At 42.4% G+C, this 25,784-nt stretch overlaps 1 protein-coding gene across 4 annotated transcripts in view; it reads left to right on the top strand.

The window, feature by feature from the left end:
- The first annotated feature begins 2,453 nt into the window (after positions 1–2,453).
- Positions 2,454–25,784, top strand: part of gnpnat1 (glucosamine-phosphate N-acetyltransferase 1) — a 51,392-nt gene continuing 28,061 nt past the window's right edge. Inside the window, exons 1-2 of one of the 4 annotated variants that reach the window (XM_072268879.1) lie at positions 21,175–21,378; positions 22,001–22,180. The gene's annotated coding sequence lies outside the window, so the exon portion shown is untranslated. The other 3 variants (XM_072268886.1, XM_072268860.1, XM_072268869.1) reach the window with 3 other exon arrangements.

The raw sequence follows: 25,784 nt of genomic DNA on the forward strand, positions 1-25,784 counted from the left end.
TCTTAATACAATAAAGCAGAAGTGCAGTCTACAGCATGCAGTAACCATCTATAGCGACAAGTGCATCTACTCTTATATTTAGCGTATGCTACATTTTCCTGGCATGTTGAAAAAAGATGGAATTATTTATTGTTGATATTTATGTTGACTTAGTGATGGAAAGGTGTAAAAGCACTGAAGCAAAAAGGCAAAGTGCTTCAAGAACTCATCTGCAGAGACAGAGGGATTATGAATGTTCTTGAAACAAAATTTGACCATTTCTCTGCCTCTGCAGATCCTGCCGGACCTGTGAGTTGCTCCAGCAGCTTCTTTTTTACAGACTCTTGAATCGCTGCTGTAGAATAACTGATCGATTGAAAGCTTTGATAGCTTTCAATATGTATCACTTCATCCCCCCCCCTTCCCTTTTTTGTACAATACTCTTTTTGTGTTTTTTACTCTGTTTTGGATACATCTCTGTTCTTGTTTCAGGACACTCCCAAAAACTAACACCTCAGGCCAAAGATTTGCTCATGTGTCCTGACATCTTGTATTGTAGTTTGACATTGGATTTTTGTCTGAGATTATCCCTGTGCAATTCCTTGAGTTGGTTAACTACATGAAAAGCAGAGTGTAAATGCAGAAATTTGCTATTTGTTTTCTCCCTGCCTACCTCCCGCTGGGCTGTACAGTGATTTTTAATTTTCAGCACAATGCATTATTTTGGCTTTTGAACAACATTGCCAATGCTTGCCAAAAATCAGCAGCGTGTTCTGTTGTAAAACCATCTCAACAGGGAACTAAATTGAATTTGCTTCATACTGACTTGTGCAGCATCCAAAAATTAATCAAAGGGATTAGTCTTTCATCCCATCCATTAAGAGCTTGGATTAACCTTAGTCCCCTGAGCAATGATGTTCCTAAGGTCATCTTCTTTGAATTAATATACATAGAGTAGTTATTTGAATATAACTTCTTGTGTTTTCAGTTTTGTCAAATTCTTGCATATTACTCACTCAGCTGACTCCTGCGTAATTATATTTCACTAGACATTAATTCCAATGACGTCTACAGCCAAATAATTTGAAAGTGCCCCACCTACTGGGCAATCTGAGCACCACTGAGTTCTTTTTTTCCACAATCACGGTGGGAAGGAGTAGAAAACAGCAGATCTTGCAGAATACTTGGCAGACAGAGGACAATGCTGAGAAATAATCAATTGAAATCAAACATTTTGAACAATTGCAGGGTATCTTTTTAACTTTAACATATTAGATGTTTGACTCATTCTGAACTAATGCTCTAAACAATTAAAGAACAGGATTGCTATTCACATTTAAATGACCTATTAGTCACTCCATCCCAGCCCCGGTCTCTCTTTGACGTACAGTTTCCAGTCATTTTTGCTGTGGCCTGTCATGGTCTACCTACCTGTTGCCTGTAATTATAAAAAACATCATTTTGCCTTAAGCCATTTTTAAAGTCATAGGCTGAGATAAAAGCTCAGAGTTGAAAAATGAGCCTGAAATGTGTCAAACTAAAACAAGAAGAAATGTTCCACAGTACTTGTTTTATTCCCATAGTTTGCTTTGCCTCTACGACAAATTTCACAGAACGTACAAAACCTTCACTCATGCAAAACCAATTTAAAGAATTAATTCAGCAGCCAGCTACAGCCATTCCCTCCAGCAAATGAGATTCAGCATTTTACAGAGGGCCATTCATAATTTGTTTCTGGAACTGATGTTAAAAATACTTAAGTAGATACTTGGAACTAAATGTTGAAAGGGCAGTTCATCTTTGCACAACCATTCCATTGAATTTTATTTGTGAAATAAGTATCTAAAGCATCATTCAACTTTTCTAAGATCTAAATGCAAAAAAAAAATTGCATTTAACTTGAGTGTTGTTGGTTGAGAGGCTGATATGTGAGGAGAGGGAAGTTGTCACCTTTCCACCAATTGTTTCCTTGTTTCCTGAAGGCATTGAATTACAAGCATAATTCTTGGATGCCTCAGATGCTTTCTACTGTTATATCCAACTGGGCATTCTTCAGAGATGAGTGTAGACTAGGGCATGGATCAGGTCTGCAATCAGTGATATCTAACTGTCCTGTGCCAAACATTGAGGTGCAAGAGATTTATTGATGTTTCCTCTCCCCCACCCGTCCCCAACCCAGAGATGCAAAGGCAACTTAGCTCTGGACCTTTTGAAGACAATTCCTAGGCAGGCTACTTGCTGTCTTTGTTATCTAACTCTTCTGAGATGTATTTTCTTACCTCACTAGTTGCAGATTATGCTGGGAAATGCAGAGGAATAGAAAAGCTTTTACAGGATAAGGAATTGTTCATAAAGTTTAGACTGCTTTTACTGTTGGCAATTCAATGCTTCAGGACATTTGCATCTGTCCAATGTGCAATGGACCAGCACAAAGAACCAACCATTTACAACTGCTGGATCCCCTCTCATTACAGATCAATACAGAAACCTGTACAGGAGGGAGCTGCATTACATGAGAAAAACCTCTGCTGTGCCGCAGGGAACAAGTGGCAGCTGCGAAAGGACAGACTGAACAACCAGCCGCTAAGCACAGCCAGCGCTTACTCTTGCCCACACTGCTCCAGAGTTTGTGGATCCCAGGCTGGCCTCTACAGCCACTGGAAGTCCCACCAACAGACAACACACTCGACTTGAGTGATCGCACAATCTATCTACAGATTGATAGACTGCACTGATACTGCTTACACCACAGTAAGTTTCACCATCCACGCTGTAAACTTTAACAGTAAGTGCTGTAAACACACAAAGCCTGTATGTACATTAATACGGTTCGCATTTATATAGTGCTATCAATGCATCAAAAATTGTTTTACTCAAAGATTATTAATTAATCAAAGAGCATATTAAAAAAGGAAAGAAATTGAGAGGCTTTAGGAGAAAACTGCCAAACTTAGGGCACTGGAAACAAAAGACATCCAGCAAATCCCGGTCCAGAGGTTCAAGAAGCAGAGATATTTCAGATGATATCCACATATTATCACATAGCAGACGAGGTACTGTCTGTGATCTACAGTTGGTTCTTCTCAAGTTCAAAGTAAATTTACTGTATTATCAAAGTACGTACATGTCACCGTGTACAATCCTAAGATTCATTTTCTTCTGGGCAATCACAATAAATCCAAGAAACGCAATACAATCAGTGAACAACCAGACCTGACAGGGATGAACAACCAATGTGTAAAAGACAATAAACTGTGTAAAAGGGAATAATAATACTACTAGTAATAATAAACAAATAAGCAATAAATATCGAGAGTGTGAGATGAAGTGTCCTTGAAAGTGAATCCATATGTTTTGGGAACAGTTCAGTGATAGGGCAACTGAAGTTGAGTGAAGTTATCCCCTCTCGTTCAAAAGCCTGTTTGTTGAGGGGTAATAACTGTTCCTGAACCTGGTGATGTGGGTTCTGAGCATCCTGTAACTTCTTCCCGATGGCAGCAGTGAAAAGAGAGTGTGGCCTAGATGGTGGGGATGATGTTTTCCTGTGACAGCACTCCATATTGCTGTGCTCTGTGGTGGGACTGGGCTGTAACCACTACTAACACTAATCTTTTAAACATTACTCTGTTATGTTTCAATTAATTAGGCATGAAAAATGTTATGTTTTCCCACTTTTTTAATCATTGGATCCTGAGTGGGCCACCTCACTCATACTTAAATACCTTTTTTCCAAATCACAAAAGCAAATCTTGCAACTTTGTTACAATTTCAAGTTGTAACTGTCCCTATACTGTAATATTATTACCTACTGCCACCTTGTGGTGTATTGCAGAATAACTCCCCAAATTAAAAAAAACCTATATTTTGCAAGTTGATGCTGTTAAAAAAAAAGTGAAACTTAAAGACCACACAATCTTAACTTCCATCTGGCGTCCAGCTGATAGATTTTCAAAGAGGATAACGGCAACTATGTATAAAGCATGCTTACTGCAGTGACGCATCAAAAGTGTTCCAGAGGCTCAATATATGAAAGAATAGTTAGACACTGAACCACACAAAGGTTTAGGGACTGAAGACCAAACGAATGAACAAGTGAATGACTGTGAGGGAGGTGAGGGCTAAAATAACTGAGAATAAGTCAGCAAGTGTTGAAGTGATGGAATTCAAAGACGCAAAGTAGATTTATTATGAAAGTATGTATGCTGCATACAACCCTGAAATTCGTCTTCCCACAGACAGCCACAAAACGAAGAAAGAAAACCATGGAATCAATTCAAAGAAAAACATCAAAACCCCAATGTGCAAAAAAAAACGAATCACACAAATGGCAAAAAACTAGCAAAAAACATGGAATATAAAACACCAAACCAAAAATCATCATTACAGTTGAGGCCAATTCAGTTCAGCTGAGTTTAGTTCAATCCAGCCCTGTGTCATTTGTTAACTTCAGGCCACAGAGCCAGTCTGCCCCGATCAAAAATCACACAAAATAGCAACAGAAAATGTCTTAAAAACTGTTATTTCACTGGACAGAGAGGTAGATCTAAAATGATGGAAGTGAAAATGATGAAGAATTCTCTGTCAAGAGTTGTCAGTTCTGTAATAAGATCCATGGCTGTAGAATTATCAGACAAACAAAGGATGAATTTCAAATAAAATTTCACAAAATCTTATTGTGATTTAGAATGCCTTACCCAACTGTGCTGATCATTTTGAAGATCAGTCTTGTTGAAATCGCGCAAGCTACACACCTTGGATAAGTGTGCCACAACCTGCAGAACAACATTGCAAAAATAAATTCACAGTTTACAATCCCTCCTCCAAAGGCGAGGTTCATTGTATTGGCTGGTATTTGATCAAAGGAAAAGCTTTATAAAGGGTTGTAAAAAGTAGTAATCCAGAGGGTGGGGAATAATTCAAAATCCTGCAAAGGAGTGCCGAGGTATTGATAAGAACAGGATCTGTATCATGCAAAACATTGCGGGAAATAAAGGAAGAAATTGCTGAGGCCCTGTTAGAGATTTTTGTGTCATCGTTAGAGCAGGTGAGGTATCAGAAGGCTGGAGGGTGGCTCATGCTGTGTCTTTATTTAAAAAGAGCTGCAAGGATAAACCAGGGAACAACATGCTGGTGAGACTAACACCAGTGGTGGTAAAATTAGTGGTGAGGTAGGATCTATCTGCATTTCGAAAGACAAGAACTGACTTTATGTCTGAGAATCTTTTCTCACAAAACAAGTCTAACACTAGGTGATGGGAAAGTTAATGGTGAGATAGGATCTATCTGCATTTCGAAAGACAAGGTGTGATTACGGATAGTCAGCATGGCATTAAGCATGGGAAATACTTTATCACAAAATTGATTGACAAGGGCAGGGTGGTAGAAATAGTTTACAAAGACTTCAGCAAGGCTTTTGCAGTGTAACTCTCTGATTCAAATTCCCAGAGAAATCAAGGGACTACTGACAGTTAGCCTGAAATTAGTGGTAGGGAAACTGCAGAAATCCATTATTAACAAAATTGCAGCAGGACGCTTAGAAAATGGGAAGAGTCAAAATGAATTTATGAAATTTAAGAGTCAATATGAAAGTATGAACTTAGGAATCACGGTTAGCAAACTTGTTGGAATCCAGCAGAATAAATGGTGGCTGTCCATCACGTCCGACGATGACAGGAAACCTGTGCGGGAGAGTTTTTAAAGTGGAAAAGCCGATGTAATGGGCCAGTTCCTCTATCTCGACCTCAAAAGTCAGAATCCAGTGAAAGAAACAAGTGTCACAAAGTGGGGTTTTCCTTGGTTGCAGTGGATGCCTTGTTGTTCCCTTCTCTCTCCACAGAGCATTGTAGTACTGCCTTCCTGACCCTGGGATCTCGCTAGATCTCATCCGCCCGGTCTACCGGAGCTGGGACAGGCATGTCCCTATCTCACCGAGGAATGAGGCCACTGGCTACCCTCACTGGTTTAGCCTTCCTGTCGAAGCAGTGTGGCTGCCGTCACGTGCAAACAGCTATTTGGAGCCACAGGTGAGAGATGAGTGTCCAGCAGGGACAAAAGGAGTGAGCTGCTCAGAATGGACATGACATGCCCCTTCACCAGAGGTGCTACCCCTCCCTAGACACCCTATACACACCAGCAGAATAAATAAAGTTGAATCAATTGTTCTGATGTATTTGGACTTCAAGAAAACATTTGATAAACAGAATGCACAGTATTGGGGATATTATATAGGTCTGAATTGAAAATTAGTTATGGGGTAGAAAGAATTACTAGTTTTTTTTTGCATTGGGAAACTGCAACAAGAGGGGCCCCATGGGTATCTGTGCTTGGGCCCCAGCTGTTCACCATCTAAATGAATAATTTGCATTAGACAATCAAGTGAATTATATCCAAGTTTGCAAATTATGCAAACATGGGTTGTAGTATGGGCTGGGGAAGATTCGGGAAGCTGGGGCTGGGTTAACCATATGGATAGAGATGGAATGTCATGTGGAAAAATATCAGGGTCATACATTTTGTTAAGGGAAATAGAAAGGCAGATAATTTTTTAGAAGATGAGAAACTGAAGTTATCAGTGTATGGAGGGACTTGGATGTCCTTGTACATCAATCACCAAAAGTTGAATATAGAATATAAAACAGTATAACATAGTACAAGTCCTTCGGCTCACAATGTTGTGCCAACCCTTTAACCCACCCTAAGATCAATCTAACCCTTCCTTCACAATTAGCCCTCCATTTTTCTTTCATCTGTGTGCCTATCTAAGGGTCTCTTAAATGCCCCTAATGTATCTACCTCCACCACCAACTCTGGCAGTGGGTTCCATGCACCTACCTCAATCTGTGTAAAGAAAACCTATCTCTGGCATCCTCCTATACTTTCCTCCAAAACTGTAAAGTTATGTCCTCCTTGTATTAGAAATAGTGTCTGACTGTTTATCTATGCCTCTTATGATCTTATACATCTGTATCAAGTCACCTTTAAACCTCCTTCATTTCAAAGACAAAAACCTTAGCTCACTCAGCCTATACTCTCTAATCCAGGCAGCATCCTGGTAAATTTCCTCTGCACCCTCTCTAAAGCTTCCTTCTTATAATGAGTTGACCTAACTGAACACAATATTCCAAGTGTGGTCCAACCAGTGTTCTACAGAGCTGTAACATTTCCTCCTGGCTCTTGAATTCAATCCCCAATTTATGAAGGTCAACACACAATACGCCTTCTTAACCACTCTATCAACCTATGCCACAACTTTGTAGGATCTATGGACATGGACCCCAAGAACCCTCTGTTCCTCCGCATTGTTAAGGATTAACCCTGTATTCTGTTTTATGTTTGACCTTCCAAAGTGAATTACTTCACAGTTTTCTGGATTGAACTCCATCTGTCACTTCTCTGCCCAACTCTGCGGCCTATCAATATCCAGGTGTAACCTAAGACAACCTTATAGCCACAATACCACAAACCTTCATGTCATCTGCAAACTTACTAACCCACCTTTCCACTTCATCATCCAAGTCATTAATAAAACTCACAAAGAGTAAGGGTCCCAGAACAGATCCCTGTGAAAAACCACGACCGTTGACCTCCAGGCAAAATACGCACCATCTACCAGCACCCTCTTCTGTGAGCAAGCCAATTCTGAATCTGTGCAGCCAAGTTTCCCTGGATCCCAAACCCCCTGACTTCCTGGAAGAATTCAGTCAGGCCTGCGAGGCATGACCTGCCCCCCCAAAAGCCCTAATCAGGGCTTCTCCAAATGCTCGTAAATCCTGTCACTAAGACTCTTCTCCAAAAGTTTGCCCATCACTGATATAAAACACACTGGTCTATAATTTCCAGGATTAATCCTACTCCCTCTCTTGATCAAAGGAGTTAACATTTGCCACCCTCCAGTCTTCTGATACTGCTCTTGTAGGCAGTGATCATTGCCAAAGGCACTCCAGTCTCTTCCTTGTTTCTCATAGTAATCTGGGGTATATCCTGTACAGCCCATCAATTTAGATATCCTAATGTTTTTCAAATTTTCCTGCAGATCCTCTTTCTTAACATCAACATGTTCCTGCACATCAGCCTGTTCTGTGCAGACTTCACATTCATCATGGTCCCTCTCACTGGTGAATCCTGAAGCAAAGGCCTTCCCTACCTCCTCCAACACCAGACACATAATTCCTCTTTTATTCCTGGTCGTTCCTACTCCGTCTCTAGTCGTCCTTCTGTTCTTCATGTACACTCAGTGGCCACTTTATTAGGTATGCCTGTGCACCTGCATCTATCTTTACACCAACTGCTCCAGCCTTTGACTGATCACTCTAGTTCCCATCCCCCTGCCAAGCTAGTTTAAACTCCTCCCAACAGCTCTAGTAAACCTGCCTGCAAGGGTACTGGTCTCCCTCATGTCCTGGTATAATCCATCCTTTTTGTACAGGTCATACCTTCTGCAGAAGAAATCCCAATGATCAACAAATTTGAAATCTTGCCCCTTGTACCAATTCTCCAGCCACACATTCATCTGCCAAATCATCCTATTCTTACCCTCACTAGTGAGTGGTACAAGCAGCAATCCAGAGATTACTACCCGTGAGGTCCTGCTTTTCAGCTTCCTACCTAAATCCCTCAATTCTCTCTTCAGGACATCATCCCTTTTCCTGCCTATGTCATTGGTACCAATATGTACCATGTCTTCTGGCTGCTCACCCTTCTCTTCAGAATGCTGTGGATCTGAGCTGAGACGTCTCTCACCCTGGCAGCTGGGAGGCAACTTACTATCTGGGAGTATTTTTCATGTCCACAAAATGTCTTGTCTGCTCCCCTAACTATTGAATCCTCTGGTTCTTCACTTCTCCCCCTTTCCTCTGAGCCACGGAGTCTGACGCCGTTCTAGAGAAATGCATACTGCAGTCTTCCCCTGCTAGGTCATCCTCCCAAGAGTATCTAAAGTGTTATTGAGGGGAACAGGGATAGCATTCTAAAAGGGGAGGGTGAGCAGCCAGAGTTGTGATACATATTGGTACCAACAACACAGCACACCCACAACTCACCAACCCTAACTGTTAGTTTGGAATATTGGAGGAAATCAGAGCACCCAGAGGAAACCTATGTGATCATAGTGAGAATGTACAAACTCCTTACAGAAAGCTGCCGAAATCAAATTCCTTTCTTACGGATGGCGCATGCGTTATGCTAACCACTGCACCAGTGCGCCACGACGACTCCACCATGCAGTGCCTTACAGTGCTGCACCCACAATACCATGCCATGCCTACACTACCATGCCACGCCAGGATTGCACCATGTGCCATGCCTGTACTACCATGCCACCCTCTACAAATCTGGCTTCATTGGCTTTCCATGTCAGATCCGTGTTGTGCCATCATTTGCCCAGAACTCTAGCTCCCGCTCCCACCCCACCCAATTAAAACGCACCTCGTTGCAAATACTTCGAACATATTGTGAATTACTCCTCCTTTGGTTTGGTGCTTATTTTCTATATAAAACAAAAGCCTTGAACTGCTTTTTCCACCTGAAATGTATTCTCATAATTGCAATTTGTTTAAGCAAATGAAAGCAATGGATTCTGATTTTAATGCATTTTGAAGATGACAAGGGGTCGAAGCTCATATTTCATTGATTCCAGTTTATGATTAGTAATGCCAGATCTACATTACTTTACACACAAATAACATTTTTTTTGTGGAAACACAATAGAGAAATGTATTAACTGCATTTGCTCAGTTACTGTTATTAAAAATCCAACTAATTGTAGGGCTCACTACAGTAAACAGAAATTGCTGCACAGGAAGTAGTTTAAAAATTATATTTTGTTATGAACAAAGGAGACCGTATGACTCACAAGGTGAAATCAATCATGATTGATTAGACAAATGCCTCTGTGAGTAAGGCATAGTGCTCAACAATTTCCTCTGTCATATCCTATGTATATTTTCTGGATGTGGAAAAGATAGATAGTATGTTTTAACAAGTTGGCCCCACTGCAGATAATGTAAGAATGGAGATGGATGACTGCCAGAAAAGGCAGTAATTGCATGGAGAACGTGCAGGAGACACTCTCAAACAGGTATATCATTATTAAATACTGTTTGGTTACTGGTGGTGGTTGGGGGGGGGGGTGTGATCAGCAGCAGTAGCCAAGTTCATGGAGTTTGTGGCACCACAGTTGGCTCTGATTCACAACAGGGGAAGGAACCCCTGAAGGGGAACAGTAGTTATGGGGGATTCATTAGTGAGGGGAGCAGACAGATGCTTCTGTGACTGAGAGTAAGATTCCAAAATCATGTTGTTCTGGGGTAAGGGATGTCTCCAATAAGGTAGATGGTGCATGAGGGAGGGCTTTAGGTAACTCGGAGCACTGGGTTTGCTTCTAGGGTAGGTGGGACCAGTACAAGGATGAGGGGTTGCACCTAAACTGCAGGAGGACCAATATCCTTGCAGGGAGGTTTGCTCATACTACTTGGGAGCGTTTCAACTAACTTGGCGGGGGGTTGGGCAGCATAGTTGGTGGGGAGAAAAATGTAGATGTTAATTAAGCAAATTCAGTGGGCAGAGTGGACAGAGGCAGGTTAGGGAGCATGAGAGGACTGGCAGGTTCAAATACTTTAATGTAGTGAGCTTTATGATGAAGACAGATGGAAATGAAGATTGGATCAGTAATCATGGAAACTGGGCTGAGGGAAGGAGTGGTTCCCAAGGGAGAAGGACATGCAGGTAATGAATTAGGGAGGGGCACAGTGATCATCTGGATTAGATCACTATTAAGGAGGAGGCGTTGGATGTCATGTGCCATATATGGATTGATAAATCCCTATAGATGCATGAGATCTATTCCAGGTAGCTATGAGAAGCAAAGGAAAAGAAAACTAAGGCCCTGACAAAAATTATTGCTTCTTTGTTAGCCACAGGTAAAGAATCAGATGCCTGGAGAATTGGCTATTTTTTTCCTTTATTTAAAAAGGGAATCAGGAATAAGTCAGATAACTATAGGATGGTGAACCCTACATCAATCGTAGCAAAATCTTTGGGAAAACTCCTAAAGGGTTGGACTTATAGGCATTTGGAAAGGCAAGGGCTGAACAGAGGTAGCCAAAATGGAGAAAATCTTGTCTCTCTAATTTGACAGAGTTTTATTTTGCATTGGTAAGTGGGTGATTTTATTAATATGGACTTTAGTAAAGTAATTGATAAGGTCACACTTAATAGGCTGGTTCAAAAGACACAGGTATAAGGAATTCCATGGGAGCTGATTTTGATTCAAAAGGAGGCGAGACAGTAGTGGTGGAGGAATAGTTTTCTGATTGGAGGACTGTGACCAGTTATATACCACAGGGATTGGCGATTTTGTTGTTTGTAATGTATATTAGTGACTTACACGTGATTGTAGATGTTATGTTTAGTAAATCTGAGGATGACTTGTGAATGCTTTTGTGAATATGAATTGTTGTGTTCTTCGACATTGAAAGTTAGCAATATTGTGGATATCAAGGAAGATTATCTGCAGTTATAGTAGGATATAGATCAGATGGAAAGGTAGGGGAAGCTTTAGTAGATAGAATTTAATCCCAACAATGCAATTTGATACATTTTGGAAAGACGAATGAATCTAGGTGCAATATTGTTTTTGGTTGGATGCTAAGGCATGTTGATGAACACAGGAGCTTTGGAATTGGAGTCCATAGTTCCAACATAGCGAAACAGAGTGGTGAAAAATCACCCTACATTCTACAGTAGACTACAACAGGCAACATCATTGACAACAGCACAGTCATTCCCAATGAGTTTAATGCATTCTATGTACATTTGAACGGAAGGGGATTGAAATGGCACCACCCAATTGGACAGCCACCACTGCACCTGAACCCACAGTCACCCACTGTGGACATGATATCAGACTTCGGAAGAGTGAATTCAGAAAGATATATGTCGTTCTTGTCTTGATAGCTGGTGATATAGATTACAAAATACTGGTTAAACCACACTTGGGTATTGTGTGCAATTTTGAACACCACACTGAAGAAAGGTAGGGGTTGTGCTCGAAAGAGTACCAAGGAGATTCACCAGGATGTCACCTAGGATAGAGACTTCAGTTATGAGGAGAGTTAAGATAGGCTGGTTTGTTTTCCCTGGGGGTGAGGAGGCTTTGGGATGATCTAAGAGAGCTATGTAAGATTTAAAGGATAGATAGTTAGAATCTTTTACCTATAGTAGGGGTATCAAAAAAAAGAGTGCATAAGTTTGAGAGGAAAAAGGTACAAAGGGGGACTTGAGGAAAAAGATTTTTGCACAGAGTGGTTAATATCTGGAAATGCATCCAGGAGAGATGATGGAATTAAAAGACATATAGATAGGCACTTTAATAGGCTGCAGATATTTTGCAGGCAAATGGGATTATTGTAGATGGACAAATAAGTCAACTTGCACATGATGGGTCAAGGGGCCTGCTTCAGTGCGAAGACTGCGTGCATCTGGCTTATTTTATTTTATGCAAGAATTTATGAAGGATCATTTAGGACTGTGGTAGTGTGCTACATTCAATTCCTGTGCAAAAAGCTAGTCTTGGTATAATTGTCATAATCAATTTGGCATGATATTAATGCTCAGTCTTGAGAATGTCCTTTAATATGCTGCCACGCTTCAACATTTCACGTATGAGAGTAGCAAATATTTCTACCTTTTACAATCAAACCAGTGAATCAGCTCCAGCTCAGTGAGGAGAGCAGAAAGTAGTGTTAGGAGCAAGGGCATACTTATCTAATACTGAAATGCCAACTTGGTAAAAGACTAGATATGTACTAAATAGCATGCAACAATGTTAAGCAATCTCACAACCAAGAGGAAGAGGTTCCAAGAACATCACTGCCCTTTGAAAAGTAGGAGCTAGCACGTTGCTACTAAATTTAGGATGAAGAATTGAAAACTGCAATTAACTACTTCCCAGGGTCCCAACCACCAAAGAAGCCAATATTCAGCAACGTCAATACACTTCACATCATATCAGGAAAATACTAAGAAAACATTGTATATTGCGAAGGTTGTAGGACCAGTCAATGTCTCATCTTTGCTTCAGTTCTAGCTTGTAGCCAAGCAGTTTTGGTACATAATCACGCAGCCATCTATGGTTACTTCTGTGCTACTTACAAAATGAACAGCAACCATAGATGCTGAGGGAACTTAGATGGTCAAGCAGCATCTATGGAAATGAGTAAACAGTCAATGTTTCAGGCTGAGACCAAGGTCCCGAATTCTATTTCTCTATTCATTTCCATGGATGCTGCCTGACCTGCTGAGTTTCTCCATCATTTTATGTGAGTTGCTTTGGATTTCCAGTATCTGCAGACTCTCTCGTGTTTATGATTTGCTACAACTACAGATACCGGAGGAAACGAAAGTTTAGGGTGGCGCCAGTCCACTGAGCTGGCTTGTTCAAGATTGTATCAACCTTCTTATTCAACTGGGCAGGTGGGAACTATTCCATCATGCTCTCACTTGCGCATTATAATTAGTTGAAACATTTTGAGGATTCAGGAGCAACACACACAAAATGCTGGAGGAACTCAGCAGACCAGGCAGCATCCAGGAAAAGAGTACAGTCGACGTCTCGGCCCGAAACACTTTGGCAGGACTGGAGAAGAAAGCTGAGGAGTAGATTTAAATGGTGGGGAAGGGGAGAGAGAAACACAAGGTGATAGGTGAAAATTGGAGGGGGAAAGATGAAGTAAAGAGCTGGGAAGTTGATTGGTGGAAGAGACAGAAAACCACTTAAGAAAGAAAAGGGTGAAGGAGCACCAGAGGGAGGCAATGGGTGGGCAAGGAGATAAGGTGAGAGAGGGAGGAGGGGATGGGAAGTGGTGAAGGAGGGAGGGGGTTGGGGAGTATTACTGGAAGTTTGAGAAATCAATGTTCATGCCATCAGTTTGTAGGCTACCCAAATGGAATATAACGTGTTGTTCTTCCAACCTAAGTGTGGCCTCATCACGACAGTGCAGGAGGCCAAGGATCAACATATCGTAATGGGAAGTGGAATTAAAATGGGTGGCCACTGGGAGATCCCACTTTTTCTGGTGGATGGAGCGTAGATGCTCGGTGAAGCAGTCTCCCAATCTATGTCGGGTCTCACCGATGTGCAGGAGGCCATACCGGGAGCACCGGACACAGTATATGACCTCAGCAGACTCACAGGTGAAGTGTCACTTCATCTGGAAGCCCTCAAGAGCATCTCTTCCATTTTATGCGAGTCTGCACTTACTCCATCATCCCGCCACACTACCAGGGGTTGGATTCCTCTTGTCCACATCTACCACCCCACCAGCACATCATTCTCCGAAACTTCCGCTTCGTCCAATGGGATCTCACCACCAAGCTCATCTTCCCCTTCCCCCAACTTTCTGCTTTCCACAGCAGTTGCTCCCTGCATGACTTCCTTGTCCATTCATCCCTCTCCACTGATCTCCCTCCTGGCACTTATCCTTGCAAGTGGAACAAGTGCTACACGTTTCCCTACACCTTCTCCCTCACCGATGTACAAGAGGCCACACCAGGAGCACCAGAAAGAGTATGGTATATGACCTCAACAGACTCACGGGTGAAGTGTTGCCTCACCTGGAAGGACTGCTTGGGCCCTGAATGGTAGTGAGGGAGGAGGTTCCCCCTCCCTCCTTCACCATTTCCCATCCCCTTTTCCCTCCCTCGCCTTATCTCCTTGCTTGCCCATTACCTCCCTCTGGTGCTTCTCCCCACTTTTCTTTCTTTCAAGGCCTTCTGTTTCTTCCACCAATCAACTTCCCAGCTCTTTACTTCATCTTCCCCCTCCAGGTTTCACCTATCACCTTGTGCTTTTCTCCCCCCTCGCCCCACCTTTTAAATCTACTCCTCAGCTTTTTTCTCCAGTCCTGCCGAAGGGTTTTGACCTGAAACGTTGATTGTACTCTTTTCCTGGCCCGCTGAATTCCTCCAGCATTTTGTGTGTGTGTTGCTTGGATTTCCAGCATCTGCAGATTTTCTCTTGTTTTTGTTGAAGATTCAGTAGCTGAATTACTTGCCACAGGATCTATGTGGATGGTCAATGGGGACATCAAGGTGTTGATAAGAAGGTTCTCAGTCATGGTGAGAACCTTATTCCTGACTTCTTTAGAACCTCTAGCAACATCAGCCCCAAGTCTAACCAAGCCAAGGAACTATTTCCTTGAGCAAAAGAACTAAGGAGCATTGGAAAGAGTCAGCTATTGAGAAGTGCAATGTAAAGAAACATCATTTTCCAGGGTGTTTTAAATGCAAAGATTTCAGAGAAGTTTGACTGCAACACCTAGCAAGTCTGAGGTTCTGGCAATTTGCTTAAAAAAATTTGTTACGAGCACACGAAAATAAACCAAATCAGCCATGATGTGACAAAATGAGGAAGTAGACTTGACCTTCTTCAGGAAGTCAGTGTTCTGTGGAAAAGAGTACAGGCGATGTTTCGGGTCGAGACCCTTTATCAGGTTGGAGAAAAAAGATGAGAAGTCAGAGTAAGAGGTGGGGGCAGGGAAGGAAGAAATACAAGGTAGTAGGTGATAAGTGAAACTAGGATAGGGGAGGGGTGAAGTAAAGAGCTGGGAATTCGACTGGTCGAAGAGATGAGCTGGAAAAGGAGGAATCTGATGGGAGAGGACAGGAGGCCATGGAAGAAAGGAAAGAAGGAGGAGATGGATAGGTAAGAAGATAAGGTGAGAGAGGGAAATGGGAATGGGGAATGGTGAAGGGGGGTTGGGGAGACAGGTTCGAGAAATCGATCTTACAGTTCTGATGAAGGATCTCAGCCTGAACCATTGACTGTTTACTCTTTTCCATAGATGCTGCCTGACCTGCTGAGTTCCAGGAGTATTTTGTGTGTGTTGCTTCGATTTCCAGCATCTGCAGATTTTCTCTTGTTTCTGATTAACTGGCCTCTGTTTATTTTTGTGTGTTCTAATATGATAAGGATGGGAATTGTGTCTTTCTACGTTTTATACTCTTACTACCTGTAATGTCTATCACACCAATAACCCCGTGAATTGAGGAGGCAACAGTAGATTAGACAAAGGGAAATTAGTGGACGGTATTTATTTAGATTATCAGACCAGGTATCCCACACAAGGCCGCTAAACAAGATAAGAGCCTATCGTGTTAGAGGGGTGATAAAGGATTGGCTGACTGACAATAGGTTGAGAGTGGCTATAAAGGAGATGTTCCTTTTAGTAGAAACTCTGAGCTAAGGGCACAGCTTCAGAATAAAGGGTCATTCCTTTCGAACTGAGATGAGGGATCTGTGGAATTTGATACCATGGACAGTTGGGGAGGCCAAGTCATTGGGTAAAGGGGTTAAAGGTTACAAGGGGATGGCGGGAGAAAGTGGTTCAGAAATACATATAGCCATGATTTAATGGTGGAGCAGACTTATTGGGCTGAATGGCCTTATTTTGCTCTTATATGTATGGCTTTTTTTTAAATTGACCAGTGTCCTCCAACTCTGGCCCCTTAGATATATTAAAATATATTTGTTATGCTGCAGGTGCCATGCCTTATATACATACATAAATTCTAGTATTGCATTTTAAGTTCCTCTCTTTCCTCCTTCTCAGCTGCTCCTGGAAACCCACTTCACTAAGCTTTTGATCAATTGTCCCAATGACTCCTTGTAGGTTTGGAGGCAAAATTTGATTGTCATTGTTCTCTTGTATGTTGGGCTCTCGTTTTTATTGAAGGTGCTATCAGTGCTACAGAGTGTTGTTGATATAGTCATGAGCAGTGATCCGGCTAATATAATCATATAAGATTTAAATATTTAGGAATGGATTTGACAGAACTAGTTCAGCAAATGGTGCTACTGAAAGAAATGTATTTGAAAAAGAAATGGAGTAATATACTATATACAGTGCTCGCGGTGTGACCTCCAGTATGTCAGTGAGACCCGATGTAGATTGGGAGAGCGCTTCACCAAGCACCTACTTTATACCTTATACTTTATTGTCGCCAAACAATTGGTACTAGAATGTACAATCATCACAGCAATATTTGATTCTGCGCTTCCCACTTCCTGGATTACAAATACTAAATATTAAAAATGTTAAAATTAGTAAATATTAAAAATTTAAATTATAAATCATAAATAGAAAATAGAAAAATAGGAAGTAAGGTAGTGCAAAAAAACCGAGAGGCGGGCCCGGATATTTGGAGGGTACGGCCCAGATCCAGGTCAGGATCTGTTCAGCAGTCTTATCACAGTTGGAAAGAAGCTGTTCCCAAATCTGGCCGTACGAGTCTTCAAGCTCCTGAGCCTTCTCCCGGAGGGAAGAGGGACAAAAAGTGTGTTGGCTGGTTGGGTCAGGTCCTTAATTATCCTGGCAGCACTGCTCCGACAGCGTGCGGTGTAAAGTGAGTCCACGGACGGAAGATTGATTTGCGTGATGTGCTGCGCCGTGTTCACGATCTTCTGCAGCTTCGTTCGGTCTTGGACAGGACAACTTCCATACCAGGTTGTGATGCACCCTAGAAGAATGCTTTCTACGGTGCATCTATAAAAATCAGTGAGGGTTTTAGGGGACAGGCCAAACTTCTTTAGTTTTCTCAGGAAGTAAAGACGCTGGTGGGCCTTCTTGGCAGTGAACTCTGCTTGGTTGGACCAAGTCAGGTCATTTGTGATATTGATCCCGAGGAACTTAAAGCTTTTGACCTGTTCCACTTGCGCACCACCAATGTAAATGGGGTTGTGCGGTCCGCTACTCCTTCTGAAGTCAACAACCAATTCCTTCGTCTTGGTGACGTTGAGGGATAGGTCATTGTCTTCACACCATGCCACCAGGTTCTTAACTTCTTCTCTGTACTCAAACTCATCATTACCCGAGATACGGCCTACAATTGTTGTGTCATCAGCAAACATATGTTGAGACTGATGGAAACTTGGTTACACAATCATGGGTGTACAGTGAGTACACAGGGGGCTGAGTACACAGCCTTGTGGGGCACCGGTTCTCAGAGTGATTGTAGAGGAGAGCTTGTCCCCCATTTTTACAGCCTGGGTCCTGTCTGTGAGGAAGTTGAAGATCCAGCTGAAGATCTGAGTGCTAAGGCCCAGGTTCTGGAGCTTAGGAATCAGTTTATTTGGAATGATGGTATTAAAGGCAGAGCTGTAGTCAATGAAAAGGAGCCTTACGTATGCGTCTTTATTCTCCAGGTGTTCTAAGGAGGAATGTAGGGCCAGAGAGATGGCATCTGCCATTGACCTGTTGCTCCGGTAGGCGAATTGCAAAGTGTCCACCTGTCACCTATGCTCTGTTTGCCAGAAAAAGCAGGATCTCCCGGTGGCCACTCATTTCAATCCCACTTCTTATTCCCAGTCCAACATGTCAATCCATGGCCTCCTCTAGTGCCGTGACGAGGCCACACTCAGATTGGAGGAGCAACACCTTATACTGTCTGGGTAGCCTCCAACCTGATGGCATGAACATCGATTTCTCGAACTTCCGGCAATTGCCCCCCTCCCTCTCCTTCACCATTCCCGATTCCCATTTCCCTCTCTCATCTTATCTCCTTACCTGCCCATCACCTCCCTCTGGTGCTCCTCCCCCTTCCCTTTCTTCCATGACCTTCTGTCCTCTCCTATCAGATTCCCCCTTCTCCAGCCCTTTATCTTTTTCATCAATTGACTTCCCAGCTCTTTACTTCACCCTCCCCCCTCCCGGTTTCACCTATCACCGACTGTCTTGTACTTCTTCCTCTCCTCCCCCCACCTTATTCCGACTGCTCATCTCTTTTTTCCAGTCCTGGTGAAGAGTTTCAGCCCAAAACATTGACTGTTTACACTTTTCCTGGCCTGCTGAGTTCCTACAACATCTTGTGTGTGTTGCTTTGATTTCCAGCATTGCAGTTTTCCTTTTGTTTGTAAAATGGATGGGAAGCCTTGTACCTGCTTCAGGTTAAAAAGCTGGAACATTATAAAATGAATCCTAAATAACTTATGAGAGACATTTGTCAGCAAACTGAAGTTAATAAGTTCCTTACCTTTTATAAAGGAGTTAGCAATCTAAAAAATAGGGATACATCAAAGAATTTGTTGAGGTTAACAAATAATCTGATTTAAAGTTTTTATTGTAATTATTTAGGTAACTTGAAGTATTTTTAAGCCTAACATTAAAATATTTTGAATGTCTTTTTTAATTCCATTTTAACAATGTTTGATTGTTTCTTAGTTTTTTAAAAAGAAGATAAAGGTGTATGCAGCAATTTCTTGAGCTATTGAATTCCTAGGCATCTATCAATGCCTTGTCAGCCTGGTTTGTCGACACTACATGAGTAAATTTGCTCTTGTGGATCTGAAACAGCTTCTATTGGGCATTGGAGAGTCGGAAGAGTGACTGCCAATGACAGTACTCTGCAAAATCCAGGCCAATAAATTCAACTGTTTTATACAGTGGTATCAATGGTCTGGATGATAACGTGGAAAATAGATCAGTAAATTTGCAGATCACACCAAGATTGGGGGTGCAGTGGACAGTGAGGAAGACTATCAGAGCTTGCAGTGGGATCTGGACCAGCTGGGAAAACAGGCTGAAAAATGGCAGGTGGAATTTAATGCAGACAAGTGCGAGATGTACTTTGGCAGGACAAACCACAGCAGGTCTTACAAAGTGAATAGTAGAGCATTAAGAAATGCAATAGAACAGAGGAATCTGGGAATAGGGATCTATAATTCCTTGAAAATAGCATCACAGATTGTAGAGAAAGATTTTGGCACATTGGCCTTCATAAATCATAGTATTGAATACAGGAGTTAGGATGTTATGTTGAAGTTGTGTAAGATGATGGTCAGGTGTAATTTGGAGTATTGGGTGTAGTTTTGGTCACTACTTACAGAAAAGATGTCAATAAGATTGAAAGAGTGCAGAGAAAATTAACAAGACTGTTGCCAGGACTTGGGGACCTGAGTGATAGAGAAAGGTTGAATAGGCTCGGACTTTATTCCTTAGAGCATAGAAGAATGAGGGGGGATTTGTTAGAGGTATACAAAATAATGAGGGGTATAGATAGGATAAATGCAAGCAGGCTTGTTCCACTGAGATTGGGTGAAAGGAGAACTAGTGGTCATGGGTTAAGTGTGAAAGGTGAAATATTGAAGGGGAACTTCTTCACTGAGAGAGTGATGGGAGCGTGGAACAAGCTGCCAGCAGAAGTGATGGATGCAGGTTCAATTTCAACATTTAAGAGAAATTTGGATAGGTACATGGATGGAGGGCAGTATGTAGGCCTATGGTCCAGATGTACATCAATGGGACTAGGTAGAATAATAGTTTGGCATGGACTAGATGGGCTGAAGGGCCTGTTTCTGTTTGAAGTGATCCTTGACTTTGTGGTTCCACCACTCCAACCTAACAACCATAGTTTTTTAATTTGTTTGATCACCCCTTTACCATTACTCCAGCATACCTTTTGACATATAATCTTTTCAACCTTCTACCCTATCTCATAGCCTTAACATTTTAAAAAAGAAAATTTATGTCTGAACTTTGCCTGATTCTGATGAAAGCTTATTACACCTGCTTCTCTTTCCCTAGTAGGTATTTTCATTTCAGATTACTGTGATTTCGTATTAAAACTCGCTCTTCCAGCAGCAGCCGGGGAATTTAAAAGGCCCGGGGAAGCCGTTCTGAAATGTCATATGCTGTGAAACAATAGCATCCTCACATTGGTGCGGTTCCCCACTGGCATGGAATCAAGTCTTCTGCTGTATTTCATGCCTAATACCAGAGGGCATGCATTGAAAGTGAGAAGGGGTAGGTTCAAGGGGGATATGAGGGGTAAGTTTTTTTTAACTCAGAGCCCTGGATGCCTGGTATGGTGGTAGAGGGGAATACATTACAGGTTTTTAAGATACATTTGGATAGGCACATGGAAGATGGACGGATTATGGACATGGTGTACGTAGGCGGGATTAATGTTTCGGTGTTTTGGAATTTTTTTAGCTGGTTCGGCGCAATATCGTGGGCCGAATGGCCAGCTCCTGCGCTGTATTGTTCTATATGTCAGCCTGCCTGATATATACTTAATGGCTGGAATTACTAATCACTATGTATTTATTTGCAAAGTTGCACTCCAAGTTTCGTGACGCAAACATTAAACAAACCAGCTTGCTCAACCGCATCAGTGTGTGTATGTCACCAATGCTCCCGGCCAAAGTTGTACAATTCCGGTCGCACCCGCACCGCAGCTGTCCCGGAGCCGGGTCCGTCTCACTCACGCTCCCTGCACCTTGCGTCATCACGCCGCTGCCCGTTCCGTTCCCGCCTTCTGCCACGTCAGCGAGGGACGGTTAAAACTCCTCCCGTGGGCCATTCATCCGCATCGAGAACCGGCGGAAGAGCGGTTAACCTGGGGAGGGTGAGTGCGCGGCCCCTGCCTACTGTACAGGGGCCCCGGTACTTTGTGCGGTCTCAGCAGCCAGCCGCTGCTGGTCCTTCTCCGGTTGGTCTTGCGGGCCGCCGCGGCCCCGGGGGCTTCCCCGTCGTTTCGAGTCGGGCTGATACAAAGTTGCGCCAAAGTTGGCCTGTCGGTGGTGTCCCGCCCATTAGAGCCAGGCCTCTGCAAACCATAGCCAGAAATAGTGAGGCCGTCCCGGCTCCCCCCTTGCCACTAACCCGCCGGGCTGTCACCGTGCCCCTTGCCAGCTTACTCAGGGCCGGTCGTGTGTCACCGCGTCCCTGGCCTGCCTGGTGCTCTTCGCATGCTTAATGTCACCGTTTCACTAGCCCTGGGGTGTTACCGTACTCCTGACCCGTTTAGTGCTACTGCCCTGCCATATGTCACCATGTCCCTTGCCATCCCTCCTCCTCCCCACGGTACTCATGACCAGCTGTGCTGTCGTGCCCCTTGGTTTAGCAGGTGATCCTGGCCGTCTATGCCCCTGGCCTGTCGGATGCCGATGTTAGCTCGGCTTCGACTGCTGGGTGGCACTGTGTTTTTGCCCCTTACTTGCTGGTAACTGTTCACTGGCATTCCTCAGCTTTGACAGGGTTTACGCTGTGTTCCACCAAAGTTGGTGCGGCAACTATTCCTAGCCAGGCAGAGCTAATACAGAACCGAACTAGTGGAGTGTGGCTGTCTTGGCATACCAACTTCTAGCATGCAATTTGCCTGGTGTCCTGTGAGCCATGGTAATGGAATGTGAGATGCCTGTTCTCAGGTAACCTACTCAGTGACTACTTTTAACGTGTAAAAGGATATTATTGTATGTTTACTGTAGGCAGTTGTGTAAAATATGCTATTACTTGATAATAGCTTTCAATGGTGGTGCTCCTTAGAATTAGTCGAAGGCTTTTCTTTAGAATAGCTGCACTTATGAATTAAAATCACACTAAAGGGGTTTTCTTCGTGTAATGAACATATTTGTCTGTAACTTTTCAATAACAGTTGGGGGGGGCAGCCAACATTTTTTGTAGTGTTTGTCAGAGCTGGTTAAACCTGTTAGTTAACCCAAGGGATGTTTGGAAATCAAGAATGAGGTAAAAATTTTGTCATTTATGGCTGTTTATGTGTAATAAGAATGAAGCAAAGAAAATAGAGCAAAGAAATCATAGTTGTCTTGTACAAAAACTAGCTAACTAGAAAGACAACAAGCTATTCCAATAATAACAATTACCTTATGAAATAGCCAGATTCAATTGGCGTGACACCTGCTACAAAAAAACTAAGAAGCTTCTAGAAAAATACAGTTTCAGCTATATTGCAGGTACTGGAAAATTTACTGAATAATTATACACATAGGTAATTATATAAAAATACAAACAAGCAAAAGTGAAATTAAGCTATGAGAAAAATAACACTCTCTAATCTAATAAACTCAAATGTGGGGTCAATATTTTATTTCCAGGATTCCCAGCAATGAGTCTAAATTGACATGATGACAAAGTGTATGACCCAATTTTGTCCTTGGCATTTGAAATCGCATGGCTCAAGGTTGCCATGCAAGTTAGTAGGATGGTAAGGGCAGCATAGTCATGTAGCAGTTAGCACAGTTGTTTACAACGCGGGTGATCACTAATTGGGGTTTGATTCATACCACTGTATGTAAGGAGATTGTACATTTGCCCCATGACCGTGTGGGTTTCCTCACATGTTCCAGAGACATACAGTTAGGGTTCGTGAGTTGTGAGCATGCTATGTTGGCGCTGAGAGCATGGCGGCATTTGTGGGCTGCCTCCAACATGATCCTCGGACTCTTGGTTGTTGACAGTAACAGTGCATTTCACTCTGATTCAATGTACATGTGACAAACAAAGCTAATCTTTCTTTAAAAAATGGTATGGTGTGTTGGCCTTCTTTAGTTGGGGATTGTTCAAAAACCATGAGGTAAATTTGCAGCTCTATAAAACTCGGGTTAGGCCACACGTAAAAGTATATATTATTCAGTTTAGGTCAACTCATTATAGAAGAATGTGGAAGCTTTAGAGAGAGTGCAGTTGAATTTTACCAGGATGCTCCCTGAATTAGAGGACATGTCTACAAGAAAAGATTTGAATGAGCTACGGTTTTTTTTTTGAAGCAGAGGAGGAAAAGACAGCTTGATAGAGGTGTATAAGACTGTGATGGGTATAGCTAGAGTGCATAGCCAACGCCCTTTTTCCCAAGGCAGCAGTGACTAATACTCGACACGTGTTTCAGGTGAATGGGCGAAACTTTAGGGTAGATGTTAGAGTAGATTTCTTACATAGAGAATGTGCTGCCATGGATAATAGTAGAAGATGATACAGTAGGGACATTTAAGAGACTAAGGCACTTGTATAAAACATGGAGGGTTATGGGCTATTTAGGAGGGAAGGGTTAGATTGATCAGGGACTAGGTTTATAATTTGTTTTCTTTTTGTATTTGTGCAATGGCTATTTGTCAGTCCTTGTGTATAGTTTTTCATTGATTCTGTTGTTTTTTTTTTGCTCTGCTGTGAGTGTCTGCAAGTCTCAGGGTAGCTTGGTGTCCTATTGTGGAAGAGTGTAGAACCAGAGGGCACAACCTCAAAATAGAGTGATCTGTATTTAGAATAGAGATGAGGAATTTCTTTAGCCAGAGGGTGGCAAATCTGTGGATCCATAGCTGCAGATGGTGGTGGAGGCCAAGTCATTGAGTATATTCAAGGCAGAGGTTAATAGGTTCTCAATGAAGGGTTATAGGGAGAAGGCAGGGAATGAAACAGCCATGATGAAATGCCAGAGCAGACTCTGGGCCAAGTGGCCTCATCCTCCAATATCTTATGACATATGCATACATTGATGATAAATTTACTTTGAATTTTGAATTTGTGAAGAGAACTTGGGCTTCAAAGAGGTTAATTGAGTGGGCAAAAATCTGACAAGCAGAACTTAACATGGGGCTGGGGGAAATGTGTAACTATCAATGTGGACAGGAAAAATAAAATAAATGTAGGCAGGGGACTGGGTGGTGTTGTGGAATAGAGTTCAAAGTGGGCCTTAGAGGTACCATCAAAGTGGAGTCATAGGTAGATATGTGGTAAAGAAGGCTTTTGGCTTGCTGGCCTTCAGTCTGAGTGTAGAGTACAATAGTTGAGGTTTTGAAATTAATTGATAATGGTGTATTATCACATATGCCAAGACACAATGGAAAGCTTATCTAAGTTTTTATAGTTGTTTAGTTTTGCAGGTCACTGGTGAGGCTGCATTTGGAGTACTGTGTTCAGTTTTGGTCGCTTGCTGTAGGAAAGATATTAGTGAACTAGAAATGGTGCAGAAAAGACTTACAGGGATGCTGCCAGGACTTGAGGGACTGACTTGTAGGGAAGGGTTGGACAGGATAAGACTTCATTCTTTGAAGCGTAGAAGACTGAGAAGTGATAGAATAGAGCAGGGGTCCCCTAACCTTTTTTATCCCATGGCCCCTACCATTATTGAGGTATGTAAAGTCATGAGGGGCATAAATAAGATGAGTGCACTGAGTCTTGGGGTTGTGGAGTCATGAACAGAGGGTATAGATATAAAGTGGAAGATTTGAAAGAAACTTGGGCGATTTTTCTACACAAATGTGGAAAATGGAATAGGCTACAATACAACTTCTAGAAGATATTTGGGCAGGTACATGAATAGGAAAGTTTTAGAGCTGGGGTTCCCAAACTTTTTTTTATGCCATTGACCATTACCGTTCAGCAAAGGGCCCCAGGTTCGGAACCACTGATTTAGAGGTACTGTATATGGTCCGATCCTGACAAATGGGACTAGCTTAGGGTACCAAGTGATAGGCAATTAAATGATCACATCCCTTGGATGAGTTTTTGAAAATTGTATAACATTCATAAAATGATATTTTTCATTTGCATAATTCCTTTTTTCCTTTTCTGCCTTCATATTTCTTGCCTTCTACTCGCCCAGTAACTGTCTTTGCAGCAGGAGAAAGACAGCAAGTATTCCTCAGAGGAAATCATTCACATGTGGGTGCACTATTGTGGTCCTTGTGCTAATTATACACAAGCTCATATATTTGCTGTTCGGCAGCCTTAGTATTTGTTGTGTCACTTGGTGAATCAAGCTACTTGAGAATGCGAGCAAGCTACTATTTAATGTGGGATAGCAATGGGAATCATGCTTTGGATTGGTATAGATCTAGCACTTGGAGTTGAGTGAGGGGAGTTGGGGAAGGAAAGCTGCATTTGTGAAGCGGAGGTAATGAATGTCAAATGTGGTAATAGATGGTTCAGAAAGAACGAGCGCTCTTGCGGAGAGTTTGGAAGCAGTTCTGTGGAGCTTGTACCTTGCCTTTGAAATGATGTCCTGGAAAAAGTGAC

The sequence above is a fragment of the Mobula birostris genome, chromosome 1 (assembly GCF_030028105.1).
Source record: "Mobula birostris isolate sMobBir1 chromosome 1, sMobBir1.hap1, whole genome shotgun sequence".
NCBI classification, from domain to species: Eukaryota; Metazoa; Chordata; class Chondrichthyes; order Myliobatiformes; family Myliobatidae; genus Mobula; species Mobula birostris.